General features: G+C 41.4%; 1 long non-coding RNA gene across 1 annotated transcript in view; it reads right to left on the bottom strand.

Annotated features, from left to right (window-relative positions):
- The window catches only part of LOC121664000, a 28,267-nt gene extending 11,989 nt beyond the window's left edge, over positions 1-16,278 (bottom strand). Inside the window, exons 1-4 of the long non-coding RNA XR_006015839.1 lie at positions 12,622-16,278; positions 10,855-10,953; positions 5,789-5,944; positions 5,056-5,195 (exon numbers count right to left, since the gene is read on the bottom strand). This is a non-coding gene — a long non-coding RNA (uncharacterized LOC121664000). The remainder of the gene's footprint in view (positions 1-5,055; positions 5,196-5,788; positions 5,945-10,854; positions 10,954-12,621) is intronic.
- Positions 16,279-18,420: the final 2,142 nt, after the last annotated feature.

The raw sequence follows: 18,420 nt of genomic DNA on the forward strand, positions 1-18,420 counted from the left end.
TCCCAGTCCTCTGCTCATGGTGGCTGCTGGTGAAATGGAGCAGTACATACTCCAGACAAAGTATTCATCCACACAGCACACAAGTCACCGAGGCATTCCCTAAAGAGGAGTCTGAACTGTCCCCCACATCACAGTGGTACAGACGCAGGCAGTAACTACCCAAAAATCCCATGAGAAACCCTAACCTCAGCATTTCCTTTCATTACACGATGCTGAAGTCAGCTCCTCAACATCCCACAGATGTTTAGTCAGCATCTGTTCAAAGCCCCTGGTACTTTCTCAGGTATGTCTTTGCTCTCATCACCTGTGAAAGGATGAAAGAACCAAAAAGGAAGCATTTGATCACTTTATACCTTATCACTTGCATGCTATTCATTTATTCTTCCCAGACTAGGCAGGTAAACTTGAGGTTTAGCCTTTCCTTCACTCCTCTCCCTTGGTGTTTGAATCCTGCAGCCCAGGAACACAGAACAGCAGTAGCCTCTTCAGGTTTCACAGGTTTTTTGATGTTCTGACTCCTTTTGTCACTCTTCGACCCTGGACACTCTGGACTTCAGCTGCAGCAATCACCAGAGTCTGGGAAGGCTGGAGATCAAAACATAGCCAGGGACAGAGACAGGGAAATATAATTTCTCTATTAATATGTTAATGACTCTGTCCTGATTACTGTGAGCACCAAATGATTTCCCTCTCAGTCTGAGAGATGGGAGAGAACTGACACCTCCATTTTTCTGCACAATAATGCTGTCATCAGCCTCAAATTTGGGCTGCTTCTGAAGGGAGTTATTGCTCTGTAAAAATGAAGCACAGTGCTGCTGCTGCTCTATGTTAACTACCATCAACTGGTTTCTGAAAAAATACCATGCCATAAATATACCTAAAATGGTGGTTTTCTGAGGCTTCCCTTCAGAATCCATCAATTTAATCAAGGCACAGGCAGGAAGGCTGAAGAAGAGCCTGTGGGGAGCTGATCACTTGAGACAGTGCCAAGATCTTCATCAGTTGCAGCAGTTTAAAATTAGAACTTTCCAATTTCAAGGAAGGCTTTATGATACTCTGAGATGTAGTGCTCCTTACTGGAATTCCTTTTCCCAAGAGGCTAAAGCCTGCCTGGTACCCTTTTTTCATACTACTGCTGGCTTTTAGGAGGTTTAATCCTGCTTCCATGAAGGGCAAAACTCTGAAGGATTGCTCACATTGAAGACAGAGATAAAATAAGAAATAACAATAAACAAATAATGTGCTGAGCATTTAAAGAAAAAAACCAGAGATTACTCACTCTGACTTATTCTGAGGTAAGAGATGAAACTTGCTATAGGTTTGTAAGGTTGTTCACCAGCGGCATCACCTGAGCCAAGAAATAGCCTTTATCCTTTACGGACTTAGTTAAAATAATTATAGTGATTGATTTTTAAACCGTTTTTCTAATCAATGGATTAATTCTGTTACAATGTATTTCAGCTTTTATTATGATGATGCAAAATGCCCTAATTTGCCATTTGGGAAGAATTTAGAATAGGTAATGAGTTTAAGTACAGTAAAAACAAAAACCAAATATTAGAAGAAAGAGCAAAACAGGCCACAGGAATGCATACAGCAGTTTTCCTGATGACTTTTGTAGGGAAATGCTATTAAAATTGATAACTGATCACACACGACGTGTGTCCCCTGCCTTTTAACAAATTTGAGCACATTTTAACAGAAATGCTATGCTCTGCAGTGACCTGCTGGGATACAAATCAAACCTATGGCTGCTGGCTATGGGCCAGGTAAATTCAAACCATGTGACAAGGCCTCTTCTACATTTTATTACTTCTTTTTTTTTGATCCCAGGTTTCTTTAAGAGAAAAATCCTTTGTACATCTCCCAGGTACAGCTCACCTTAGTGTAAAAAATGTGTTGTGACACTAAGCTGGTGTAAACCAAGGCAAATTCATTGATTTAATGGAGCGATGCTGTTTAGTATTATTTATCTCATTGTTTTTATGGTTTGAGAAGAAATTATTTGAGTTCTTGTTTCAGGTGTGTTATATCCTCATTTTTACAACGATGTAAGAGCCCAATATTTCCAGTTCTGGCATTATGTGTTTTAACATGGCATTTCTCCAGCATTTTCCACTTTGGCTGTTACAAGGCCATGACTGAACTAACACCACAGCAGAGAGTCAAAGAATTACTGCTAAAATACATTGTGACTTCAGCACAGGCTAAGATTCCGCATGGATGCTTGGAATAAATCACTCTTGGCAGCTCCTGTAGTATTTGGTGCTGTTCCCAACATCTCCATTCCTGGGCTGATGTAATTAGAGGGCACACAACTGGCTTAAGCTCCTACAAGTGAGTGCAAATGCTTTATTTAAAGATCAGCCTTGGACTCCTTAAAAAAAATCAATTACAAAAACATTTTACCTTGACTTTCACCTGGACAGACACGGCACAGTCTCAAACTCGAATTAGCATTCCTCATTGCATCTCACTTCTTCTTTGTGTGTACTTACCTTCAACAATTTCTCTCATCTATAGGAGGAACGTCAAAGAATCAAATTCCTATGACCCTGTTAGGATCAGTCAGCTGTCACTTCCTCAGAAGCCTTTCCAAGGAATAAGAGGGCACAGAAGGCAGACCCTCCAGGAGAAGATTTCTCTGCAAAGAGATATCTGCTTTGGCTGCTCCGAAGACCCTGCAGCAATCTCAGGAGAGCTGGAATAAACTTGGAGGTTCCCAAGATTCCTAGAGGCTGCTAGGAATACAGTATGTCAGGAGTTTTATCCCACAAAATGGGAGTCAGAACTGCCTGACTCATCACAAAACAGGCTTTACCATAGAAAAACCATGAGTAAGTGAGGAGAATTTTTCTGGGAGTCTGCATTTCTTCCCATCCAGCCAGACAGCTGAGCTAGGACTTTCAGAATAATACTGAAATTAACTTCACCACACAAAGAGAAGACAATATTTATCTGATTAGTACAGCAATGTATGGAAGGGTGATGATTAGATCTTTTAAATCCAAGTCCTCAAACCTTGACTCGCTTCCAATGGATTTTTGAGAAGCAGAAACTTTTTATCTCATGCCAGTCAGAGCCTTATTCTGATCCCAATCCCAATCTCTACCTTATGCTTATAAACACCATTTCTTGAGGCAACAGCCTGAAGATCTCTATGTGATAAGCTGTCTTCCTCTGCAAAGGTTCTGGTTTTCACCTTTCCATCAGTTCTGCAGCCTTCCTGCAGCTGCTTCTGGATCTGGCTTTGATTTTAAAAGAATTTGGAAATGTACGTTAATTAAATTGCATTATTAAAAACTTCACAGCTTTTACAGCATCTCCTTGTTTCTGAATTAGCACTATGAACACACAAAAAAAAACTCATAAGGAAACCTCAAACTTTAATTTTAACAGTGACTGGCTTTTGATATCTCTTCTCATAAAAACCTTTGATTGATTTCCCACCATTAAAATATCTGCCCTTCAGGTTTCTTCCTATAATGGACAAAGCTGAAGATGGGGTAAGAAGATGCTTCAAAACTCCTGTTAAAATTTGAAAGAAAACCTTCAACAATTCCTAACATCCATCTTAGTACACTATGCATCATCTTCCTTTTGTTCTTACTGACAAGTAATACATGTTGAAAACCAGAATGAAGTAAAGGTATTATTCATGGTCTATCCAGGTAAAATGTTTTTTAAGAAACGAATGAACAAAAAACAAAGTGTCTGAGCAAGAAGGAGATTTCCAGGGCATCCAGAGTCAGTCTAACACTGATCCCGCTGACTCCAGCCACAGAAATATGAGGCTGAGGGGGAACGCTTTGGAAATCCCACCACAACAGGCAAATTTTGTGGGAGAAACATATAATGGACGTCTGTCAAAACCAGAACGAAGGAATGCATTCTGCATTTCAAGGCCTGAAGGAAAGAGCTTTTATGGACTGAAAAGAGAGGAATAGAAAGTAAATTTGGCTAACCAAATTGGAGAGAGGGGTGGATTTTTGTTTGTTTGTAACTGGCATGGTTTTTCAATGAAGGAATCTGGAGAATATTAACAGTTATGCCTAAATCTATGCTGGAAGCATTTCTGTCGTTTTAGAGCCAAAAACAGGCTCTTGCCAAAACCTGTAAACTGCTTTTTCAAAAAGGAAAAGAACAAAAAAAAAGCACCTTCGAAATGGAATTTGCAATTCTCATAGCAGGCAATCATCAGCTCCAATTAGCCCCTGGCAGAGGAACCTGAGCGAGAGTGATAGACTCAGTGCACCCAAAAATGTTTAGTCTAGACTAAACCATGCTGGAATTCTCTGCAGACCAGACCTCAGCCCTCTGGATTGCTGACAGCCATCTATATTGGCCACAAACAACAACACAGTGGGGATCCTGTTCCATGCTTCCCTCCCACCTCTCCTTATCTAGTCCCAGAGCTATTCCCCCTCCCAAATCCACAGGCACTCAGGTAAAAAGCTGTTGATGGCTGCAAGTATTTGAAGCCTGGTTAATGAGCATAGGTAATGCTCCCCCCATTCCTCCAATTACCTGTACAGTGAGCATGTGAGCCAAACCCAAATTAATAAACCCAGAAAAACATGTTCATCTGCCTGACAGCAGCCAGAAGCCACTGTTGCCAGAGAGAAAAGAGTTTGGAGCTCTTTCTAAAATGTTGTCAGCACAATTAATTCTGAAATACGCTCTGAAAATGTGGAACATGGCCCATCTGTCACGGCTCCTCGTGTATTTAATGATTAGTGAGAGGGAGTATAAACTCAGTGTTTCATCTCCAAACCCAGCTTCCCTGTGCAGAGCATTCAGCCAGTAGTTAAGAATGTCATCCTTTCCCAAACTCAATCCTAAGTGGCATCTTCAACAGAAAAGAAAGTTACCAACTAACTCCTTTGTCACCAGCCCCATTACAACCACTACCACAATAAAGTAAGGCTGGAGTATTATTTTTCTTTCTTTATACTAGAAATTGGCCACTGGCCTTAGCAGAGATAATCTGGTACTTCTCTGGAATCCATTCCTTTGGCAAAGCAAAAAAAGTCATAATATGTCAAGTGTGAATACCTGGTAGGCTTTTCTTACACACATCGCTTGAATGGCAATTCAGAGACAACTCCAAGTTTTCCAGCACATTTTCTAATGGCTCTAAGTCAAATTTAATGATCACCACACACTGGAGAAGTTCAGTTGACTCAGGTCCAGACCTGAAATCCAAGAACAGACACATTTAGATCAATCTATAGACTGAGCCACAGGAACTGAGGGGTCTGCGACTCGGCCTGTCCACCGAGAGACAAGCTGCTACATCCAGCTCTCATTTGTAATTGTCCAGGACTTAAAATATTACTTTTCCTTTAAATTCCAACAAGAGCTTGGTCTGCTAAGTAAAGCCAGGCTGGTGTTTTACACACCAGCAGGCCCATGCACTTAACAAAATGGCCAGAACCTTTTCGCAAAAGACGTAAGGAAGAAGTAATACACAAGGCCACACAAGTTTACAACAAGAACTGCCTCTCAAACCTGTGGCAACTGGGTAAGAGTAGTATTAGATCAGTACTGAGTTTTGGGAATTTTATCCTTCATGAGGTAAAATAATATTCACTGGATGCACATAAATCATTGTACTTGTTGTACTCGCACCAAACCATGAACTCAACCTGTGATAATTTCCCAAAATCATACACAAAAGAGCTTAGATAATTACATGTATAAAATATAAGTAATAAATAAATAAAACAAGCCCTGAATTCCACTTCAGCATTTTGATGGATGCATTTACTTCACTTACAGGACGCACCTATATGCTCCAATTAAAAGATGTTACCAGGTGGACACAGGAATCCCGGTTAATCAAGGAGCCACATCTAATTACAGTATCACAGCAGCCACCCATCACTATCTCCAGAGAAGACAGAACAGATGTTTAAAGGGATTCTCCTGGGATTTAAGAGTCCTTGAAGGAAAAAAAAAAGTACATCTTGAATTAATCAGGCAAAGGATTGTAAAAATTCTAATTTAAAGATAACCATTGGGAAATTAAGTCTATTAGTTAAACAAACTTTCCTAAGGAAACAATGCCTAGTTTTCTTAGGCTTTACATGCTTATCCACTTGCCCCAGGCCAGGCCAGCTTCCATAGGCAGCTGCTCTCATGTTTTTGGGATAGACTCTGCCTTCTTTTTTGTACTGGTGCTGTGCCCCAGCCTGTGCTCACACCTAACCCCCATAAACGTGACCCTGAGAGAACATCTTGTTCTAGAAACAATGCAGCTTCAGAGGGACCTTTGGAGCCTGCCACATAAACACTGAATTTAGCATTATTCAGCATTGCTCCTGTATCAACTTAAAAAGAGGGATAAAAGAAATGTCATATGAATCAAAGCCATCCAAGCTCTCTCCAACAGAACAGACTCTGAGGATGTACACATAGTGCAATGAATTAAGAACTGGAGTTCATATTCTCCTGAAGAGCCAAACTGAAATGACTAAAAGCCCCTTTGAAAACTGAAGGAATGTAGGAAACCGGAAAGGCTACTCCTGTTATGCTTCCAAGGCTGTCAAAACCAGGAGCTGTTAGAAATCTTGCTCACCAGCAATATCCAGCATGATTTCTCACTGAATAAATTTAATTCAGAGTCAATTCCTAAATTATAGCTTGATAAAACATCCGTAACAAATATAAAATAGCCTAAAATCTGCCATAAGCCTTAGAATTACATTTTTCATGGAGCAGTTGGAATGTCCAGGCCAACATGAATATACTTTCTTGTGGAGTGTCTGTAAATTGGATTGAAGATTAGCTAAAACTGGCCACACATCTTTCAACCAGGTTCTGGAATTTGCTGTATCTCTGCAGCAAAATCCAGAGCACTGCAAAAGGGATGGGCCTTAGTAGTTTCTCTTTGAGTCCCTGTAAATAACAGTTATCTTTCCATGTGGAAACATGGAGCTTTAAAAATGGAAGAGGAGAAAACAGAGGTTTTTCCTATAGTCCTGGCACAGGTGTGGTCCCACTCAACATCAGACCTCCCACATTCCCTTCCTATCTACGTACAGATGTCAACAGGAACAACTTACTATCATATTCCAATAATACTTCCAAAAGTAGACAAAGAGCCTGACTCACTCCCCTCTTCATTCAGTACAGAAACATTCTTGCTGTAAGGTTTGGTTAAAGGCCAGTGTTTATAGACTTTAAAACAACAACAACAACAACAACAACAACAAAGCCATTATCTGACTCCAGCCACAGGAACATCCTGAATGCTAAACACAGTGAAAAGGGGCATCCTAAGAGCAATAACATCTGCTCTTTAGAAAGTGACATTTTTGTGCCAGCAACACAGAACATGAGTGAAATGCAATGGAAATGTCACTAATTTCATGTTGATTATGGAGAAGCTCCCAAAGTCCCAAATTCTCCGAGCAAACCCATGCTTTAAGCTCTTTATTTCTGACTTGGAGCATCCTGGTCTAGTGGAAGGTGTCCCTGCCCATGGCAGGGGTTTGGGATGAGGGGGGCTCTAAGACCCCTCCCAACCCCAATGATTTTAGGATTCTATGATGTCAAGCAGTCTGGCTCTAAGCAAACCCAGCACCAGTTCCTTGCGACCACCTACAGCAGCTGAAATATCACTGCTTTGCTGCTGATGTCCTCAGCCAGGTACAAATCCATCAGAGGGAACAGTGCATTGCATGCTGTATGGAGGAACAATCATTTCTGACCATGCCCCATTTCCTTTCAACAGGCTCTGGATAGATTTTCTTTCCAAAATGAAGATTCCAACCAATAGGGATAATCACACCTATGCCACACCTATGGAAACCAGGGACATGGTCCCCCTGAACACCAGTGCCACTCTCCAGACTGGGAATAAACATCCCCAGATGCAGAAGCCTTAATAATATTTTTAATATAAAAGTATAGCTTCGCTTCCTCTATGCTACTTAATTCTGTACTGTGTTTATAGGGTTCCTCAGCAGGGAAGAGGTCAAAGAAAATGAGATTTCATTCAGGGAATCATTTCATTCTCACGGAGTGTTTTACAGAATGGGACGGACAAAGATGGAAATGGATATTCCCAGAGGACAGTGATGTAATACTCTTGCATGGACTGATGAGTATCTCAAGAATACAATCCTAAGCAGGAAATATTAATTTTTCTCTGGCTAAACTTAAGTGGTTACTCTTTTGAGGACTATGAGATCCATAATTCAAAATGAGATTTCCTTCACGTTCATTTTTTTCTTCTTTTAAAGTAAAAAATGCAAAATAAATATTTAATATCTGTTGGACTCAATAACCTCAATATTTGCAGATTTCCCATGTTCACCAGCACATTTCTGAATCTATCACTTCATACTAGCCCCAGGAGAACTGCCATACCCTGCCTTTGAGGTAGCTGAGGGTGCTCACATACCTTCACTGCAGCTTTGATGGCTGTCTGGTCCCTCACTGAAGAGGACAAGAATTTAAAAAACACACTTTATTTCCTAAGAAAAATCTATTACACAGAGGGGGAACTCAGGGTATGGATTCCCTGTAGAAGGAGGATTTAATTTACAACATGCCAGTTCAGACAAAACAATCAGGATTCTCTATATTGCTTTGTGGCAAGGAGCTAGAAAAATGGTTAATCAAATTTAGAGTCAAGAACTGGACTCTCAAAGTTCTGATATAGTTTTTCAAAATTAGCATAAAAATTAGACACTATTAAATCCTTTGTTTCTTAAATTGACGTGGGCGTAACAGACTGCCATTTTTCCTTGTTCCTCTGACTAAGAACTTCAGAAAGACTCAAGCAAACAAGGTGCTGAGAGCAGGACCTGACCTGCCAGGTGCAGGGATTCTCCAAGCAGCAACACTACACAAACCCCTAGTGCCAAAGCTCCTTGGTTTCCTTGGATGCAGCTCTTCAAGGGGCATTTCAGGGAATGTCTTCTAATCTCAAAGCAAGAGAAGAATCAGATGTAAATTGCTTTGATTTGCTGTTATGGCTGTTGTCATACAAAAAAACGATTAGCATACCTGCAGAAGCACTCACCTCCCTAAAACTGGGACATTCCAAGTCATGGTGTTCAATTTAAGGATATTCTGAATGTTCCCTTCAAAACGCAAAAGACTGGTAAATATAATAATGAAATGCTTCACTTTCTGTACAGACGGACTACGGGAGATGGGAGAAGTTCACCAATTCAACCAATTTTCCTCAGGTTTTCTAGCCATGGCTCCACACTGCTACCCCTTCCCAGAAACTCCAGTGTGTTGTAATGGAAGGAGAGGAAGGAAAAATCTGGATGAATTAAAAACCCAACTAACTAAACGAAAAAACCCATCCAACAAACCACCTAACACACTAGAAGAGCCCTCCTTCTGCTTCTCCTGAGAATTCCATAACGAAGCAGCCAGCACATCACATCCTACTCCTGGAGGACTTTCTTCTCTCAAATTGTGAGATCCCCTTTTACCTCCTTCAATGAAACAGCAGATCAGAAAGGATGACCACAATGCTGCCTTTCAAACTCTTCTCCCAAAAATGGGGAGGAAATGGACATTTTTTGGGAATGTCAGTCACTTCTGAGAAAAAGTAATTCCTCCCTGATAACATGCATTTAGACCCTGATGCAATTAAAGTGATTACACGTCCACAGCTCCTAAGTGGCCCTGGAAAATGGACAGGTCTGTACTTTCTGAGAGAATTCTGAGAATTCTGAGTTTGGTAGGAGGACACTCAAATCCAGGAAAAATGAACCAGTTTTATACTTCTGAATATAGTTCCAGAAATTCTGAGATCTCTAAAATTAATAGAATTGTTTGTGGTTTCTACAAAAAAAAAAATCTTAAACCAGTTAAATTCATGTACAGATACTACTAAAAACAACAAAACTCCTCCATCCAAAAAATAGAAAAAATAATGTTGACATTCAAAACTGAAAAAATCAAATTATTTAAAACCAGATGAAGTGCTTTTAAACAACTTTGGGAGCCGTGGTTTTTTTATCTCTACAAGCCTCTAACATGGGAGGTTTGCCTGTGGTGTGAGTGAGTCCCTGCAAGTCAGATTTAGCTGCAAGAAATTCGTGGAGTTTAGTTGCTTATCTTAGATTGTCCAGACTGCAATGGCCTGGAAACACACAAAGCAGTTTTGCAAGATCAGATTTTTCAAATGAAAATTCCAGTACTGATTGTGTTTCAATCTGGCTGGAAATCTCTCCAGCACAGATTCTTTCATACTGGTTTAATAGTTTCAGCTGAAATCTGGAACTTTAAAAGGGTATTGCAGAAATGAAAATTCTGCTTGAAAATCAGAAAGCCCTCAGATTTGGGTGTGATCTGAGCGGTGACAAAAAACCATACAAAACTCATCTACTTCCCCATATTTTTTCCTGTCATTTCACTTCCAAGCTCTGCTTCAGGATTGAAGAATTTATCTTAACACTGTGATGCCATTTCCCACCATAAATATTGAAAATATTTCAGACCCCAAGAGCTGTCAGCAGACCAACAATCTTTTAAAGGTAGGGCTGAGAAAAATTGGCAGTCCTCAACGTAAAACCTCTGTAAGTATCCTTAACAGTATCTTTTTCCCATGTAATATGACTCTACTGCATCAGAAGCAATTATTTGGAAATTATACACTTACACACAAACAGAATCCCAGATCATGGGGTTTTTTCCGTGATTCATGAAAAAGAGGTCAAAATGAAAAGAGGGTATTTTTGATTTAGACGCCTCAAAAAGCCTGCAGCAACCAAAGGTGTCCAGCAACAAAGAATCAAAGTATTCTCTTTGCTGCAAAATATGAATTCACAGGCTTTACTGAGTAGGCAAAGCTGCATTTCAAGAGCTAAAATTTTACTGTACCTTCGGAAAAAGGGTTTCAGTTGCACAGGGTTACAGCCAGCTCTTTTCATCTCTGACCCAGAAGGCACAACTCCATAATGGGGCAGCTGCCAGAAAAAACTGCAGAGGCAAGAAATCAATCCATCAGGATTCCAGGAAAACACATTTTATTCAGTAAATAGCACTGTTTGCAAGCCTCCTTTCAAATGATGAAGCTCTTCTCTGAGGATATGTACAAGTTACACATGCACCTACCAGAAGTGTTGGAGAAACTTGCCAAACTGTGTTAGAAGATATGGCTGAGATAATTATTGAGCAAACCCATCTTTAAACCATCTTTGCAGCACAGAACACATCCGGTGTCTTCCCTGTGCATAATCCCTCCACCTGCTTCTCATCTCTCAGGGACTCCTGGGCGTGTGACAATATAAAGAGTGAGTAGGAGCGAAGGCAGGGCGTCCTGCAATCCCAATAAAACCCAAGCCCTGGAGACACATTCCTTTGGACAATTTCAGGACAACTATTAATCTGTAAAGCACAACAAGACGGGCTGTGCAACAATGCAACAATCACAGAAGCCATTTGAAAAATCCACTCCTGCATTCGTGAACACCAAAGTGGCAAAAAATAAACAATAAACTGCTACTTAATAGTTTAGAATATCTGAAGTTAGTATTTTAGAATATCAAGCAATTTTTCCAGACTGATAAACTACTCATCAGCCAATTTTTATATGTTTTGCTGGAGACAAAAGTTCAGGCTGATTGGGAATATGGGGAAGAAGGGCAACAAGGCTCGTGCTCTTATAAAGGAGAGTTAGTGAGATTTTAAGTCTTCCCTAAGTATTCCATGAGGCTGGATTTTATTGTGTTTAAAACAATACTACTCCATTAGCATCTCTGGTTTGGCAATACAAAGGGCTAAGGACTGAAAGGGCACAGTTTTCCATAGGAAAGTAGGTACTGCTGCTCAAGCAGTGAAAGGAGTCTGGTCCACACCTTCCGCAGTGCCTGGCAGCTGCTGGAAAGCACCCAAATATCACCTCTCACTGATGCAAATGGGCAGAGAACACAGCAGCAACATAAACAAACCATCCTTGAAAAGCTCCCCAACACGCAGCAAAAAAATGGCGGTTTTTTTAATGCACAAACTGATACCAATCCACAAGAGTTTCCCTTTCAGCAGCTGCCAGGATAAATTTCCCCTTTAGGCAAATGCTCCAAAACCGGAGCCCATTGTCCATGAGAAATTGCAGCTTGACTTGAGCACACAGTGAAGAAAAAAACCCACAGAATTCTGCCCAGGGAAATTAATCATTCTCAGCACCTCTGCAGAGCCAGTCTATCCCTTCAGCCCTGACCTACATACTGCACACACGGCACTTCAAAACAGTCTGACATTTAAATCAAAACTCCTCAGCTTCCCGCTCCCTCCCTGCATTCCCAGCGGATGAACAGCCGATTGACTGGCTGCCCTTGAGATAACGGTATTTAGTGGTGCCCCAGAACACCTGCAGTCTCCTCTGGATTTTTTGCACCTTGGGATTGTCCTGAACTGAAGACTGGAGATGTCACCCAGTGGGGAGTTTGTTACACACCAATGGTGTTTCAAAGCATATAGGAAAGGTGGTGGGCAATGGACAGGGAATATTTAAAAATAATCACAGAGTCCTGGAATGGTCTGGGTTGGAAGGGACCTGAAAGCTCGTCCATGCCATAGGCAGGGAGGGACACCTTTCACCAGACTAGGTTGTTCCAAGCCCGTCCAAAGCAATGGGGTCACACCCACCTGGTTTTTTTGAGTTTCCTTCAGAAGAGGGGTTGCTCAGAGGAGAACTTCACCATGCAGCACAGAATCCCTGCAAATTGAAACAAATTTTCCAGTTAAGGTAAAGCAAAGCTGATCAGGGAAACTTTTCCTGACGAATAAGTCAAAGATAATGGACACAGGACAGAGGGAATTAAGTTAAAAGACATGAGGTTTTTTGTTTAGAAGAACGGCATGTGTCAGAATGTTGTTATTTATAGTTCTTTTTTAGTTTTTCACACTAACACAGCAAAGTTACTTATTTAAAATCCCATGTCTTGAGCACTTTTGAGCAGTAGCAGAAAGACACATCATCACTCTGAGCAACTGGTCTTCCAAGCTACCAAGTAACAGCACTTACAGCCCTGGTTCTGCCCACAGAGGGACACAGAAGATACATCGCGACATGCAGAGGCTTTTTTGCGGAGGGAGGGGGAGTGGGGTGTGTCTCTTATCAATGATGAGACAGTAAAACTTTACACATTTACATTTCCAACTATGCCCACTGCAATATGAAACAAGTGTTATTATCCCAGTGTTAGTGGGGAGAAAGGTCCACTCCTGGGAAATCACTTTTGCTTCCTTTCAAACAGTTAACTGCAAAACCCATAATGCTGAGGCCCATAAAAATGGCATGGAACAAACAGTAGAACATCATGGAAGTGTAACTGTTCGATGAAGAACAACTCCAGCCAGTGTGGCTACGATTGCACACTTTTCCACTGTAAAAAAGAGGAGCCCATCCACATTTTGTAACTCCAGGGGGGATGAGTTCCACATTTCCAGGATTCCCCAGAGCCATAAGCAAGTTGCCTTCACCTGAGGCACTCAGGAGGCAAGGAAAGCTCCTGTACTAAATGATGTACCAGGAGCTTGGAGAGAATCCAAGAATATGGAGTGTTTGTCCAATGCTCTGATCACTCACCATCTCCCTCTTGGTTATCATTTTATTCTTACACTGCTGTTTTGGGATTTATTACAGACTAATTCCTATTGCTTTACCTTTAACTTGCAGAGAGCACTGCTAATGGGCAAAACTTACTGTACCTACAGAGGCTGTTCCCTCTGCTGTTCCACACCCCTCTCCCACAAAAAGAAAGCATTAATTGAAGCACCAACAGTCAGAGCAAGAGCAGTATTTTCCAAAACTGTTTTATTCCCTTGGTTTCACCACTATTAAAAAACGTGTGGCACACTCCATCTGCAGCCCTTGAATTTATTACCTTCCCCCAAATTCTGTGCTGTGAGGAACACCAGTGTGAGAGCCCAGAGTTTTCCTGATATGGTGAGGGGAGAACATGTGCTCACCCAGACCCAGTGCCTACCCGTTCCTGATTGCCCGGTGAATGTTCCAGTGGGAAGCACTGCTTTTCCATGATAGTGGGATCTGCTGTGAAATTGCTGTATTCACACAAGCAGTGACCTTGCAAACAAAGCCTGGAAAGTGTACAACATCCTATGTGCAACATTTTCTATTAAATACCTCAGGATGAAAGCACAGTAAAATGAAATTTCTATAAAGAGTTGTGATTTTAATAATTTCAGTTACTAAGTTCAGTTTTCTTGAGATTTGGCAGGCTTTCCTGGAGTATACTGGGATATCTGAAACCTCTTTTGTTCTCTTTTTCTATTTTTTTTAACTTAGCTATTTGCAACCATCAATGAATAGTGGCAAAACATGACATTTGGAATTAACCCTGAAATCTTGGAATTGTCTGCTGACCAAAAAACCCAAAGCAGAATTCTTCAGTCTTCAAGCAGAGTATCTTTAATCCTCTTTTAATAACTAGGTTTCACTGTGTCAACGTATTACATTATATCATATCAACCCCTTGATGGCCGACATGCTCCAAGAGCACAAGCGCAAGGTTTTTTACTTCAATGTTTCACAAGAATTTTATGTGTTCATTTTACTGGAATTTACATTAGTATCTCTCATTAATTACAAGTTATCTGCTCATTGCAGAGCTTACAAATGGTCTGGAGGCCACAGACCCAAAGTTTTGTGATTTGAATAAAAATAATAAAAAATGCACAGTATCCCTGTTTTTTTTCCAGCCATCAGATGCCTGGATCGGCTGCACATTCCAACACTTTGGAAAGGAGATTCTGCCTCATGTAATAGCTAAAGGAATGTTCCAGTCTCATTGCTGGGGAGGGTGCAGAGGGACGAATGTATTTAGAAAACAACTCGAAGACCTAACCTGTCTATTTTTTCATGAAGTCACCTAAACCCTTGTGTCTCCTGGGTATGTTTTAATCTCCAGGCAGCACAGTTCTGCTCTGTTCTAAGGTGGAACCCCAAGTATTCCAATCCACATGATGCTGCTCAGGCAGCCAAATAGCAGGGAACAGGTCCAAAGCCAGCTTCAATCCACGATTTTAAGTGTGCCCATCACCAAAACGTAAATATAATGGGATACAAACTGCCCTCACTCACCTGACATTAGATATTCCTGCTTTATCTAGTACAGCTATTTTTAAACAACTTTTTATTGAAACAGACTTCTTATCAATAGCAAAATGCAATGATCTAAATAAAATGTGCAAAAAAATAGGCTAAAAATCTGAAAATGCATTCCTTAAACTGCCAATTATCAAGATTTTTGTCAAATTCTGGTTTAATTTGTCTAATTCTGTCATAGTCTGTTGCCTTTAAATGCCAAAATCAATGGAAATTGCCTCCTAAGAGCAGAAGTTCTAAGAGATCAACTCATTTTATCCTTACGCACAATAGGACCTTTTCAACAGACCTATGTAGTCTAAGAGGAATGAAAGCAAGATGTTGTTCATGGGATTTAATAAGGCTCTGAAGAAATTATGAAACCTTGACAAATCAAACAATTAATTAGATTGTGCAGGTTTGAACACCATCCCACAAAACCTGTTCCTAAGGATCTCATTTCCTACCAGATTTGCTCCAGCAATGACGCAGAAAAGGTTATCAATTTCTCCTTATGCTAAAAGCCTTCTCAAATGTGAATCCAGGAGGAAAGATTATCCAAACTGAGTGAAAGCCATTTTTAGGGAGGACGAGCTTGTAAACTTTACCAAGTTCACCACGCAGGACGCATGACAGTGGTGTTCCAGAGAGCACCTTTGCAAATATCCTAAAGCCAAGAGCAGGTGTTGGGTCTGGGAGCACACTCATGAGGGGCAGACATACTTTGTCCATATCTGACCTGCCATCCCAGCTCCTGCTTCTCCAGGACCAACAGGAAGAATGCCTGAGAGAAGCAGGACTGCAGACAGCTCGCATGTTTGCAATAACTTTGGCAACAAACCTGCAGTCTGAATAAAATCTCCCTCAAGCGCAGCAAAAGCCCCAAAGACTTGGGGTATCAGGAGAAGAGATGCTGGTCCCACCTTTGCTGGGACCTTTTCCTGTGTAAGGAACATGAAGACACCAAGTCTCCAAATGTCACTCCGGGACTTTATGGCAAATTATGAATTGGTTTGGTGCTCAATTTCTAATGTAGCAGAGAAACAAGGTATTTGTATTAAAACTTACATGCGAGCTCCATTTCCCTCTTATAATGTGTGATTCTTAAGTATTGTTAAAGGTCCTCACCGGTTTGCAGCTCTGTTCCAGCTCCATCACTGATCCCACACCAAAGGCACTGGTGTGTGTGGACAGACCACGGGCACACCAATGGAGCACGAATTAGCTCTGCCCTGATTCTCCTCACACTTCCAGCAGCCAGATACAGCTCCACACAATTTGGCACTGTGTGCTACTGGGCACTGTGCACGGCTCGTGGTGCCACCTGGGCTGGCCTAGTTTGCACTGGGCTAGGAAAATATAATTATCATATTTTCCAGCTTTACTCGAGCTGATCCCCAGAGTAGCAAAGTTTCCACATAAAGCAAACAGTACTTTTTCTTTGTATCCTGCCAGTCCTTGCAAATGGTACAGCTGAGAGCAGGAGTGTTTAAGTGATGAGAGTTCTTCTGAGAAGAAAGGAATAATTTGCTACAAACCTTTTCATGTTTTACCTCAGGCTGGTGTCAGTCTTAGGATAAACAGATGCATCAATCTCCCTAAATATAAAAGTAATGTGCATGAAAGAAGCATATTTTTAATAGTTGAAAGCTGACAAAGAATTTACTATTTATAAAATAAGAGGCATTCTTCTTGTATACCTGAGAGAAATCAACAGGAAGAAATAAAGACCAGCCTAGTAGTACTTAGTATTCACAGAATGTTTTATTTCTTTGCTCTCTAAGGTCACATTCCCAACAAAACCTGAACTTCCAGTTGACTTTGCAGAGGCTCATGAAACTCAAGGATTTTGATTTTAAGCAGTGCTTAAACCAGCTGTACACCCTATGGAAGAGTGGGGGAGATGGCTGACCCAGGGTGAAGTAACACTGGTTCTCATCAAGTTTAATTGCCAAAACCATCTTGCACATATCAAAAAGAGAGAGGAAGGAGAGGTCACCCTTGGGCTCTCCCATCTGCTTTTCCATAAGACTCCTACTTCCTCTTCCAAAGCACTGCACTGTCTCACTTTCCTGCTGGGCTCCAGCCCCAACAACTCCACCAAAGAAGGAGCTGCTGAGGGTGTGCAGAACAGGGGGGAGTACCACCAGTCACATCATCCCATGAGGACTCTATCCTGGATGCACAGTCAGGAACACATCCACCGGGAGATTGGGGGGAGAAACCCACTACATAAATGCACACTACTGTGGCCAGTGTTTAATTTCAAATGGAACATATTTTTCTAAGAAATAACTGAGGCACTGGGGAATGCTGGAATTAAGTCAGAACATGAGATTCACGGGAAGCTTGCCAACCCTAGTAGCAATCCGAGTGAGGGCCACATTTGGCATCTAAAAGGATTGTTTTTCACTCTGATAATAGCAGCGAAAATTGGTCCATCAAGTCCAAACTGGCAATGGTTCTCATGGCCCTGGTGGAACAGACTTCTCATGGTCTGTGAATGCAACGCATGCTGAACTGACATTTGATCCCACCTCCAGGTCCGACACAGAAAGTTAAAAGCCTCCCATGTGGGTCTTGTTTGAAAAGATAGACGGCAAGGCAGGGGACTGAAGAACTATGTATGAACAATGATGGGCCCCATTTTGAGTTAGAGACATCCCCATATAGCTGTGGTACAGATTCACAATGGATTTACCGTTCCTGTTGAACACTAGCTGCCACCAGGAAAAGAGAAGAACACAGTATGGGCCTGGGCCGTGATGGAATCCTGCTATGGGCTGGATCACACTTCCTGGGATTGAGTTTGCAATATAGGAAAGCAAAGTATAGAAAACAAAAACTAGGTGTGAGAAATGGTGTCTGTTTTCCATCAGAAAGCCAACCAATGCCTGTCACTAGAGCTGGTCAACATTCCCAGGAATTAAAATCAGGCCCATTTACAAGCAAGAAACAAACACCCGACTCAGAATCAGATATATAAGGTTCATAAACACAGGTGTGGAGGGATTACTGCACAGTTACAGGGAATTTCATGAGGACATCCCAAGAAGCTCTTGTCCACAGGAGAGACATGATAACTGTCAATATGGACATTCCCATTTCATACTATCAATCAAAAAAAACCCAACCCTGAATACTTATCCCTAAGGACACGTGGCTGGCTCATGGACACCGCAGCCACATCAGCTCAGTTGCAATGAATTTTCAGGATGGAAACAGCCAGATTTCTCTCTTCCATCTTTGATCCCTGTCTTGGGGTGACTGTAGGATACTGTATTCCCTATCGTCTGCCCTATGCCAGACATGAATCCTGTGCCTGTGTCTTTAAGCTG

The sequence above is a fragment of the Corvus kubaryi genome, unplaced genomic scaffold (genome assembly GCF_017639235.1).
Source record: "Corvus kubaryi isolate FWS band 111438036 unplaced genomic scaffold, C.kubaryi_AGA036_p1.0 37292, whole genome shotgun sequence".
In the NCBI taxonomy this organism is placed as follows: Eukaryota; Metazoa; Chordata; class Aves; order Passeriformes; family Corvidae; genus Corvus; species Corvus kubaryi.